Source organism: Pinus tabuliformis, chromosome 6 (genome assembly GCF_031772625.1).
Source record: "Pinus tabuliformis cultivar Carrire ecotype Pingquan chromosome 6, CPIR1, whole genome shotgun sequence".
Classification (NCBI taxonomy): Eukaryota; Viridiplantae; Streptophyta; class Pinopsida; order Pinales; family Pinaceae; genus Pinus; species Pinus tabuliformis.
The window spans coordinates 5023681-5036643 of record NC_142292.1 but is presented as its reverse complement, the minus strand read 5'-3'; positions in this window follow the sequence as shown (position 1 = coordinate 5036643).

Genomic DNA, 12963 nt, shown 5'->3' with positions numbered 1-12963 from the left:
TCCTAGAAATCCAAATCTAAATCCATATTGAAGAACTAATGAGCAGTTGCAGATTTTGAAAAGAAACAAAGATGCTAATGAAGATTAAAGGGTGAGGGCTCCTTTCCAAAATGTAGTCATGGAAGAAGAGCAGTTTGAAGAAGAGGATGAAATCCATTGTCTGGAAGACAATGACAATGCTTCCTTTTTTACCTCAGTTGCCTATGAAAAGTCATTATGCAATGACAAGATCAACCAAGAATGGGATGGTAAAGATATGATTTGAGGTCAAATTCCAAGGAAACTCCTATTCAAAGAGTTGATGTCCCTACAGTACAATAAGCTAATAAGCAAAAGCAACCGATAGTTGATCCCATTGTCCTCAAAGCTCCAACTCATGAGGTAAGAGGCCTCAGCAAGTCTCCTTCTCCTTTTAGTTTTCAATATGAGATCCAGAAGCTAAGAATACCTATGCCTCTGATTGAACTAGTGAAGAATGAGTCCTTCAAAACATCCATGTTTGATGATCAGGAGCTGAGGACCAAGTGTCGTAAAATGATAAAAAATGAAAGTGCTTAGAACTGGTTTGAATTTGAACGACCAGATAGAGCTCGTCCTCCTGATTCTAGCACCGTGAATGGTTCGAAAAACGGTCTCCGTATGAGGAATTTATGCCAAAAAACACTGAAGTTTTGAATTTTTTCAAAAAATTTAAAATAGAATATTCCTTGGAATATTCTAGAGAATATTCCTTGGAATATTCTAGAGAATATTCCTTTTGGGGCAACCAATAGCAAGCTGCCATGTGGCAGGCCCGGAGGCCACCATGTGACCTGGATGACGTCAGCAAGTATGTTGGACACATTGTAATATTTGTTGGAGGCACGGGGGTTTGAACCCCCGACCTCCCTTCTATTAATCCAATGACTTACCACTGAGCTACAAGGGCGGAGCTTGAATGGCTTGTGAGACAAACTTTATTTAAGTTTTTAACTACGCTAGGTTGGGGCCTGAAGGGGGCCAACCCCCATTCCATATGTCCTTACTCTCAGAACCGTGGGCTCCTTCCCTAAACCGAGCGGGTCATGTGTAATGGTCACTGTATTATGTAGATCAACGTGGTCACATTTTCGAAAACCAGGCTAACACACAGTTAACTAGTTGTTGACCAAATGTGCTGGCGCAGAATCCAAGGAGCCTAACTCCAGTTATGAAACCGTTCACATGCACAGTTTTTAGATGGTTAACAAACCATTGGATTGGCGGAGCTTTTGGCGGAGGCGTCAAAATTGGCAAGCCCGCCATATTTGGCGGCCCTAACTGGCACTCCACATTTAGTTAACTAGGAGTCATTTTAGGGCAGACTGGCAGAAACTTTAATGGGCCATAACTTTGGCTAGGAAAGTCCTTTTTGGACGATTTTTTTATCTATTTTGGGTCTCTTTGACCTTCCGAAGCCATTGGCATAGGTTTCATGGCCATCTAAGGTCATTTTCAGGTGATTTTTCTTCGGGGAATTTCCAGGAGCCACTAGGGCCAAATCAATTTGGGAGCTGCATTGGGAAGTGTGCAGCCATTGAATGTGGAACGAAGGTCATTCCTGAAGTTTTTCAGTGTTCTAAGTCCATTTCTACAGCTCTTTTTTCATGTTGAAGCATTCTTCTCACTGTTTAGCTTCAGGGAAGCTTTCAGTGCCACGAGGGCCATTTCAGTGATTGAGCTGTGCTGGGCTAGGTTCATCTATTTGAGGTGAAACAAAAGCCTATTTCTATTGTAAGGAACCTTCTGAATCCAATGAAGGTGTTTTTAGAAGCATTTGGAGACTTCTAAAGGCCGAGATACTGAAGAGAAGTTCCCAGCAACCTAGGGCCAACCATGGGAGAAGGCCTAGATCAGGGATGCAGTGCTCATTTTGAGCAAATGAACAATCATTTGTTTATGTCAGATATGTGTTGGAGACATTAGCAGAGGTTTTAGATACATTTGAAGCATTTTGAAGGAGTTTGTGCCATTAAGAAGCTCAGGGAAGATTAGTGCACCTACTAAAGGAATCAAGTCCAAGGGAGCCTAGATCTGCCTACACAAAGAGCACAGCCATGACAAGGATGTATATGATTTTTCTAAACCCATAGGTTCAGTTAGTAACCTTTTGGAGTTGAGTGTGGAACTTGTAAAAAAATTCAAGCCATAATCCCAAAGAACCAAGTCTAGTTGACTAGAGCTCACAGGAGACGTAGCCCATGAGATTGGGGTGAACTCCTTATTAAATTTGTTGTTATGTGTGATGTTTATTTGCTGCCCTATTTTCTGATATGTATGTTTAATATCAGCTGAAAAAAATCAAGTTAAAACACATAAACAAAAGAAAATACATACACCTCTTTCAAGCTAAAATTCCGCATAACATCAAGTTCAAGCAACGTCTTTTCTTAATTGAATCTGAGTGTTTACTTCTCTTATTTATTTAGGCAGAGTCTATAGAGGGCCAGGTAGCTTCTGGATCTCATCCTCTCTTTAGAGGTGACATATCTAGTAAATGCCCCTACAGTCTATCTCTGTATTAGAAATAAGGAGTTCACATATTTCCAGATTCAAACTTGGAGTATTCGTGCACTCATTTACATAAATGAAAATGGATACCTTGCACCCTTTTTCAAGTACATTCCATTTTCATATCACTTGAGGCCCTTGAGCCTAGAGCCATCCAAGTCCCCACAGACCATGTAAATCTGCAAGATGACAAGCCAGCTGTTATCCTCAGTCTAATGATTGAAAATTTTGAAGACGACTCCCCATCATTCTATGTCTCTCTGACTATCCATGATAAAATCCTTCACAACTACCTTCTAGACACTGGAGCCAGCCATAAACTAATGCCCAAGGCTGTCATGGATGAGTTGGGTCTGTTAGATTCAGTCTGGTCAGTCCTTCGTCAGAGATCAAAACTCTTTATCCATTTCATTTTTAGGTGTCCCGCTCCATCCACTCAGCTACATTCCGCTAGGGGCATGCCATAATCTGACGAAGAAATGTCATGCTAGTCATTTCCCCTCATGTCTGTTTCCTGCTGGCTTCGGTCTTTTGTCAATGATCACCAAAGTCCATGACAGTCACTTAGATCTGGTCCTTTCATGGAAACAAGTCATTTTTGATCATTAGGTCTAGGGATTTATAAGTTTGGTCTTTAAATATGTCCAGTAAAGCCATGCAGGCCAGAGAGAGGCCCTTACAAAATAATGATTCACTGAGTTTCATCATCATATTGATAAACTTTGATTGTTCTTCAAAACACTGTTTTGAAGAAAAGTAAAACAATGTCATTAGTGATAAAATTTTCAAAGAGATTGACAGTTGATTTCTCCAAGCGCAGTCATGGTTTCCGTGGCCAAATGCCCTGTCATGCAATCCTCGCAAAGAGTGTCGAAAATTTCATCATTTGAGCCAAAATTTCAAAGGAAAAGTGAAAATCAGAGTTGATTTAAGTCAGTGAAAAAGTGGCAAAACATGACATTAGAAAAATGGGTTTTTGAAAAAGAAAAATTCAAATCATGGCCTCCAAGTCTTTATACACAAGTTTACATCAAAAATCAAAGTCATTGTGTAATCAAAGGCATAGGGAAAACATTTCAAAGTCATGGAGTGTGCATCGTATGCTTTGGAGCAAAGTTGGAGGTGGTTTCAGTGTGCGGCGCATATAGACTGGGGCGCGGCGCACATAGAGCCTGCCCGCAGTGCATTTTTCTAACTGGCGCGGCGCACACCCAGGGTGCGGCGCATTGGGTTTTGCGTGCAGCGCACACAGACAAAGGGCCAGAAACTTGCCAAAAATCCCCCAAATATTTTGTGGATGCCCATCAGCTCGAGAGGTAGGCTCTATAACATCAATGGTTCCTCAAATTATGTAAATGATATAGTGATGTATGCCTATGATTGAAATGCAACAAAACTCATAAACCAACCACAAGAAAACACAAAGGGCCATTTTTACTAGGGTTTTGTAATTGTGTTGTTAATGCCAAGGTCCCATTTTCCCTTCCTTACCATTTTTCATTATTCCCCCATACAATTTTTCCTATTATCACTACCCTAAAACACTACCAAACCCTATTCCCTTCCCCCTCCTCCTATTGGTCAATACAAACCCCAAACCATACCTTGTCAAACCCCCTACATATCCATAAACAAACTTCCCCCCATAACCCCTATTCCCATCACATTACTCCATTCCTAATACTCCCTTTGTTTCATTGTTCCCCTTGGTGGCAGATATCACAAACAACACCCAGCTTCACCATCATCAAAGGGCAGCCCAAGTACAGTATATAAACAGCAGCCATGGCATCTGAGGGTTCATCAGAGTATGAGGTGGAAACTCACAGTGATACAGTTTCAGGAGAACAGGCTCCCACGAGACATCACAGGAGTGGTAAACATGTTAGGGATGAGTCAAACACCCTCACTGAATTTCAGACATGCCCTCTTGCTATGTCATGTTTCCAGCACCTGGCATGTTTTGAATTTTGTCAAAGGGTGGATAATGTTAGAGTTCATCATGAGTTGGCCCGTCTTTTTGTGCTTCATCTACATGGAGGTTAGTCTATCTTGGCTGAGGTCACCTTCACATTGACACCCGAAACTATCTCAGTGGCAACAGGCATACCAAATGCTGGAGAACAATGGCATAAGAAGAAGAAGGTGGATAGGCAATACTATGAGCCTTACATTAAGGCCAGTTGTTTGAGGCATCTCACAAGAGTCTTCCCATTTAGATATTTGAAAGATGATTATGCTCCACCCATGAAATTGATCATGAAGTACTTCATTTGTGAGGGGAGGTTCTCTCGCCTATATGCCTATCACATCAGGTTGCTCATGCACTTTACCAGGGTGCGGATGATGAATCTCCCATTTTTCATTTGCAGGAACATAGAGAGGATGAACAATTTCATGCAGCATAAGACCCCTCAGCAGCAGCTTAACAATGTTTATCACTTTGCTCTTATTCGGATTTTGGTGGATCATCAGTTGGGATTGCAGGGCATTGCTTGGGAGGACTTCATCTCCAGTGACTTCTTCAGCACTCCACAGGTAGTATTAGAGGCAGAGCATGAGATAGGTGGTCCTTCTCATCAGTATGAGTGCCATGAGACCGCTACTATGCCAGTATTCATCACCTATCAGAGAGGCAGTAGACATTTGTTTGCAGTGGCAAAGCGAGTGTTATCTCCACCCGGGGTGGAAGGGGCCTCACTTCCGGCATCGACGACACAGGAACAGGACAGAGGTAAGGAGCCAATGCATGATGAGGGGCCTTCAGGTGAGCCATCAGGTGAGCGAAAGACAAAATTCATTCTCCTTCATGATGATGAGATAGACACAAAACCGATAAATGCAGAGCTTAGAGAGATCATCCCGGAGCAGCAATCAGTGATTGAGGCCTTATCCATTGACTTAGAGAGGGCTAAGTGGAACATGAAATACCTGGAGCAGAGGAAAAAATAGCTAGAGGATTATCGGGTGATCATGGAGCTACAAAACATTCGTGAGCATCGCCAAGCTGCAAAAAGAAGAAGAGTTGAGCTCACGTCATTGGAGCAAGAGATCAATGAGGATCAGGAGGCCAATCTAGAGAGAGTTAACATGCACTTGGAGAGGCTGCTGGACAAGGCCAACAAGGACCATGCCTTACTGAGACACATGGCTTTCCATTATAGGGCACGAAACATGAGTGCAAGGACCCGGATAAAGAGCTTGAACGCAAAATTGAGCAAAGAAACAAAAGAGGCAAAAGAGAAAGATCAGCTTCGAATCTGGGTTGAAGCTTCCTTGGCACATCATAGCACTTCATAGAGGACCTCCAGCCTAAATTTCAAGAAATTTGGGGAAATTTTGGTCACATGACAAATTTTTGGGAAAAACACGGGTTTTTTCTCCCTCACTAAAAATTGGGAGCTCCAAATGAAGAAAGGTTTGCATTTTTGGATTCAGCATGAATAATCATGACTACTAGTGTTTGGACAAGATCTGAGTCTCCAGGAGGTCAAAAACACCCAAAAAATGACCTCTCTGCCCCTATTTTGACACACACGAAGTAGTCTTGAGAGAATGAAGATTTGGAGGGGAAAATGAGCACCAAATTCAGAAATTCCACTTGGGTTAGAAAGTAGACAGGACAGGATTTCCAACAAGCACACTTGGGCACATTTTGGATTCCTACAAGTGCCTCAAAATAGGCTCCAAAGTGGCCTAACACACATAGAAAAGGGCGTGACGCATATAGGAAAAAAGCCCAATTTTACCTCCGTTTCGCGAAATTTCGATTCGCGACTTCTCCAAGTGGACCTGCTCATCTACATTTCAGTTTTTTGGCACCTAAAGCGGAATTTAAAGTGTTTTCTCTCTAGATTGGCTTCTATCCAAGTGGTGAAGGAAGGCAAACGGTCACCCAAGCCATTTGTCATGTTTGTAACGCTGCACCTGTAGCTGATGGTTGGCTCTTCACCTCCATTTTGTAATGATTCGAGTAACTCCCCAACCCTTGGGCGTTCTATCTCTTCATAACACATTCTATATATTGTATGCAAGCTATTTGTAAAGGGTTGGTTGGCTCGTAATTTCTGGGAGACTGTGGGAGAGAAACTCAGTTCTTCATTGTATATTTTGACAGAGGATTAATGAAAGGCAGTGGCTCTGTTTCATGAGATTCATGTGGTTGTGAGTGTAGCAAATGTGTCTCTTATGTTTCATATGCATTTCGTAATGTTTCATAGTTCATTTCATATTCATTTCCAGTGAAATTTTCTAAGTTAGATAAGGTAGAATTAAATTTTATTGCTCTGCCTGTGGGAAAATTTCATGTTCAGTGTTCTTCTTCTGTTGAAAAGGATTGATGTACTAATGCTCTTTTCACCCTCCTAAGCAATTCCTCCATTCCGTGTTATTTCAAACTAAATTGCTAGACTTTCAGCCTGCCTTGCCTCACGAAGTAATCTGTGCCTTTGTATTAAATTCTCTACTCTTACTGTCCTTTGGTCCCATACCATCCTAGAAACTCAGTCCTTCATAAAAAATTTCTTCTTGTACCCATATTTACTTACTAGCCTAAGATCAATATTTCACTGTTAGTCATCTCAGACCATTCTGTTTACTTATTTGTTGAGCGTGACTCGGAGAGAGCCCTCTCCTGTTCTGGTAGGGATAGCTACCAAACTGAGCGTGGTTTGTGGTTACCCTGAATTTTGCCTTCCTTCAGCCTAAGGCAGATTTAGGTGCTAACATAGTGGCGACCATACTGGGGACGAAAATGGTTTGGTTGAAGATTGTTTTGCCCCAGTACATATCTCAAGTTCAGAGCTGATTGTTGATGGTGAACAATGATCAGACATAAGAAGACGGCTGGAATCATTCTCTTGGCGACTCCATTCACCGAAGAATCCAGCAATCGGTGCTTCATGGTGACTCCACTGCAGATAGGTCAGTAGCTTTGAGATTTTCAATATGGATCGGGTTGCAAGAAGATACGCTCCCATGAGCCGAGATCACATTCCAGGCTTTCCAAATAAGATTTCGAAAGTAGATTGGTCAAGGAATTTGCCTACGTTTAAAGATGATGGTAAGAAGGACACTGCTTTACATCTAGTTCAATTTCACATGCATATTCGCAAGTTGAAGGTTGATTTTCCTGAAGATTGCTTGATGAAGATATTCCTGGCCACTCTGGAAGGTGAAGCCCAATCTTGGTATGAAAGTTTGCCGCCTGCTTGTATTTATTGTTTAAAGGATTTTCATGCCCCGTTCATTGAAATATATCAAGAATCTTATCCATCATGAAATCTAGTTCATGACTGTTGCAAATACGCTGATGGTTTTATTGAAAGCCTTGAGAAATATTATGAAGATGATAATTTCATGGATGATGAGATCATGGAAGCCCTGTGTGAAAACCCATTTTAGCAGCATGGAGATGATCATGAAAATTTGTAGCAGAATCAAGATTGTAGTACGGTGGAAGATGAAGGAATTTTGCATCTTGACAGTCAACGGAATTACATGAAATGGATCAGTAGCCTAAGGAAAATTTGTACACTCCTCCTCTTGAAAATATTGAAGAAAATCACTATTCATGCAAGATAAAATGAAAAGCCATATCTCCTTTGTCTGAAGATGAAATAGATAAACTCTTGAATAGTCATGTTCCAGCTCAAGTTGACACAGATCTGCAGTGTGCACCCAGTCAAGAAGGTGATGGTGGAAATTTTTCCTCTTCTAAAAAGGATGAAAGTCCTGTGGGCAGCTTTATAGATTAGCAAGCTAAAGATTTCCATGTGGTTGGAAATGATGAAAGAAGAAGTTTTGTTTCAGATCTGGTGGAAATAAAAGATGATATGCAAGAAAATGATGTTCCATTCTCAGATAATGGGGATGATAAATCAGATCAAGAGACAGATGGCGAGGAGGAAAAAGAGAGTTGCATGGTTGAGGCTGCCTCAAATGGAGAAAAAAGAGGTACAAACCTAACTGACCTTATCTCACCAGAACTAGACCTTCATGAGGAGGTAGCTCATTCCCTCTAAGGACAGCAAGATGAGATCTTTGTTCAAGTAAGTGAAAAAGCTCTGGGTGAATTTATGGTAGATAATATAAATGATTGTGTTGGGTTTCAAGAATCATTTGAGGTTTCTTTTCTCATGATTGATGAATGCAAAAATAATCTGGCTTTCATATCATATGAAGATGACCTACAATATATTCAGACTTCTGCAGACCAGACCATTCAGGATTCCCTTTCAGACTCTTCTTCATATGTCTCATGTTTTGAAATGTTCTTTGAAGAGGAAATCTGCTCACCTATTTGTTCAGAATTTTTTGAAGACCAGGAGCATACTCTTATTTATGAAGAAAGACCAGAATCAAGAGCAAAAGATACCTTGTTTTTTCAGCAGGAGGAAAGACTTCATGTGTTTCAGGATCCAATGGCAGATTTGTTGCAGTCAGCAGTGAAGGTGATTATTGTAGTATTCAGTGATGAAGGGGATCATGGTCAATTATGTTTTTGGATGCCCAGTTACTAGTATCTGTTGTTGACTAGAAGATCTGATCCGGAGAATCAATCAAGGAGGCATCTACTTGATTGGTTACATTGGAAGACACATTACACATGATTGTACATATTGCATTCGTACACAGGTGGCTGTCATCATGATTTGAAACCCTCGAATCTTGATGGACTGCTACCATTGAATAAGTTTTGTCAGTTCTTCTTTTAGTTAAGTCAGTCATGAGTCATTTCCTTTTGCATTGAGTCGGTTTTTCAGTCATGTTGGTTTCATAATTAAGTCGGTTTGAGTCAAGTTTCAGTCAATAAATGAGTCGAAGTCTTGTGTTGTTTTCTGAAATAATGACTCCATAGCCCAATGGACGAAGGCACTATCTAGCTCTTCTAGAGATCTGCTGTTCTTGGCACCTCCAAGGAGCTACCATCCCCCATTGGAGCCAATGTTAGAGTCGGTTTGGTCAGTCCTCCGTCAGAGATCAAAACTCTTTATGCATTTCATTTTTAGGTGTCCCGCTCCATTCACTCAGCTACATTCCACTAGGGGCATGCCATAATCTGACGAAGAAAGGTCATGCTAGTGATTTCCCCTCATGTCTAGCTCTTGTTGGCTTCGGTCTTTTGTCAATGATCACCAAAGTCCATGACAGTGAAGGTATGGTCCTTTAATGGAAAAAAGTCATTTTTGGTCATTAGGTCTAGGGATTTATCAGTTTGGTCTTTAAATATGTCCAGTAAAGCCATGCAAGACAGAGAGAGGCCCTTACAAAATAATGATTCATAGAGTTTCATCGTCATATTGATAAACTTCGACTGTTCTTCAAAACTCTGTTTTGAAGAAAAGTCAAACAGTGTCATTGGTGATAAAATTTTCAAAGAGATCGACAGTTGATTTCTCCAGGCACAGTCATGGTTTCCACGGCCAAATGCTCTGTCATGAAATCCCCGCAAAGAGTGTCGAAAATTTCATCATTTGAGCCAAAATTTCAAAGGAAAAGTGAAAATCAGTGTTAATTTAAGTCAGTGAAAAAGTGGCAAAACATGACATTAGAAAAATGGGTTTTTGAAAAATCAAAATTTAAATGATGGCCTCTGTTATCTCAAAATCAAGCCCTGGAAGGCTGCAACCCAGGAAGACTTCAAGTAACTATTTCACACCAATCTTTTGACTAAGGCTTATCCTCCTTAGCCTGAGAGGGCTCTCTCAAAGGATTATTGATTTTGACTATTAGTAAGATGGCTAACTCTTGTGAATAACATTGACAAATAATGAAGGCTGGACAAACATTACATAAGTGTCCATTGGGCCTATGGATTCAAACATACTACAACAAACAATGATGATGCCTTACATACAAATCAGGGCACTTAGCATTTGGATGTTCAGAAAACCACTTATATAAAACCACAGTTTACAAAGGCATACAGGAAGTCAGAGCATGATCAATGAATTCTGAGTGATTATGCATTTGTAAAACTGTAAAAGAAAACTAAAGAAAATATATCATCACACATTCTGAACAAGTAAATCCCTTATGAATCCTGAGAAGTAAAACAGTCATTTATATTACTGAACTCTGTTTTTTTTACATAAGCCAAAACAATCCTCTCTTTTATAAAATATCCAACCAACATTACATAGATGTTCCAGCTATATATAGAAAATCCTTATTCTAACTACCTCGAGCTTCCTCCTCCCACATGAGGGGAACTCGAATTCTGCTTATGATGACACCTATTTCCTTTACAACAAACTATTAAATACAATTAGTGCTAACTGGAGTTCTAAAGAGTTCTAATTTGACTATGACTATGACTCTAACTCTATCTTCTTCGTAGAATGATTCCTTCTTGTTCTTTGACACTTGGACTCCTTGCAGTTTGGCTAAGATGGCTGAGATGAGTATTTAAAGCTCCATGTTGGCCTCGGATGCTGAATACTTTAACTGCTCAGTGATGTTAGGTGATATCCCTTGCTTTTCGGTTCCAGTCCTCCATAACTTCGAATATACAGCAGCATGTTTTTAGCCCTTTTAATAACCCAAAAATATAGGACATCACCATGTTCCTGATGTGTTGGAGGCTTCATCGATGGGCAAGTTTGCAGGCCAAAATCCCTCGTATGTAACTCATTCAAAACCCTAATGACTGGTAATAAAGTGGCTTTATAACAGAAACTTTAAACTTGAGTCAAAACATTTCACCTTTTTAAAGGTACACCTGTCTTGATCTGAATGGCTGTGATAGCTTCATTTGGTCTCTCACATGTCCTTCAGGTGTTTCCTTTAGAAAATTCCCGATCATTTTACCAAACTGTTTGTCTGCGTTTAAAATCAACACCTACAGCAGTTTCGTAGCGCGCTACGAAACTGCTGAATTGTTTAAACAACTTGTCTTTTCCCTGAGATATTTACCGCCCAGACATTTGATTGCAAAAACTTCTTTTGACCTTGGATATATATAGCAGGGATCTACATGTCTTTAAAACAATAAAACTAAGCAAAATTTAACAAAATTTGGAACAAAACCTTTCTTTGAACAACAATTTCATTCAGCAGCTAACTGGCCTAGCTGTGCCTTCAAGTCTTCCACTTTCTTTCTCATAGCTTTATTCTCAGCTCTTAGATGCATGTTTATCTTTCTGAGGAGTTTGGCCTCTTTAATGGCAGGTACTGTCCATGTGTAAACATCGGCTACTGAATCCACCTGGTTTACTAAGTTTTCACTTCCTTTCAATACAGCTTTACGATAATTTGCATACCTGACTGCAGACTCCCTAGTGGCATTCTTCACCTGAGCAATCTCATGTTTAGCTGCTTCTAACTGGTTCCTTATAGCTATAATATTTCCTCCTTGAGATATGATGACTATTCTTTTTGTGTCTTTTTGCTTAATTTTCTCTGCCTCCTCTGTTCTGGACAATTCTTCGGCTTCCTCTGTTCTGGACAATTTCTCAGCTTCCTTTACTTGCTTCCTTGTAATAGGTCTTCTGGGTTTGAAAATGAATTCTTCACCTGGTTCATCAAACTTCAGCCTTTTTGAGGCCTTAGGCTTCTTGGTACTTTCTGGTGATGACTGTGTCAAATCAATATGCACTGGTTCAATTTGCTCAAACTCGATGGCCTCTAATAAATCATTCAGGCTTGCTTTAGATACTGGGCTCTCTTCAACAGCTATGGCTTTACCTTTTTCTTTACTTATTTGGCTTCTTGTCCTTACTCTTGAAATTGCTTCAGCTCTGCTTGTTTCAGCTACAGTCTTCTCATCCTGAGTCTTTTCTTTTGTTGCTTGCTGAGGTTGTTCTTTAATGATCAGTGGCTTCACTGGTTTTTTAAGCTGTGACTTGGTTTGCTTTTTAGCTCTGGCCTCCTTCTGAAGCTCAGCTATTGTGAGTTCTTTGACTGGTTGTTCTCTGACTGGTTGTGGAGTAAGGCCAGTTTTGCTTTGGAATCCAGCCATGAAGATGAACGAATTCCAGTCTCTGCCTATCTTCTGGAGGCCATCTAAAACTAACAATTTAATCAAACCATGGTGAAATAAAGAAGTCTCGCAATCCTCTTTTCTCAGCTGCACCTTATCACACATTTTACTTAGACTGCGAAATAAGTAAAAAGGAATATCTATGGAAGCCTTCCCAGTGAAATGTAAAAGCAACTTGAAATGATAAGAGTAGACCTTATTGTATCTTCCTTCACATGTCAAGTATTTCTGAATGCAGGTGAGAAGAAGGGCATAATGCTCCTTAACATAGTTTCTGGGCACTGCTTTTGTTAGGTCTTCATTCACATATGCCTCTTTTAAGAACTCTTTACATGGATTCATATCAAATTTAAAGTTCTTAAACCATTCTTGCTGCCCTCTTGGGATTTCTGTTACAGCAGCTATTGCCTCCGGAGACACTTGAACTTCCAACATAGCTATTTTTGAATTTA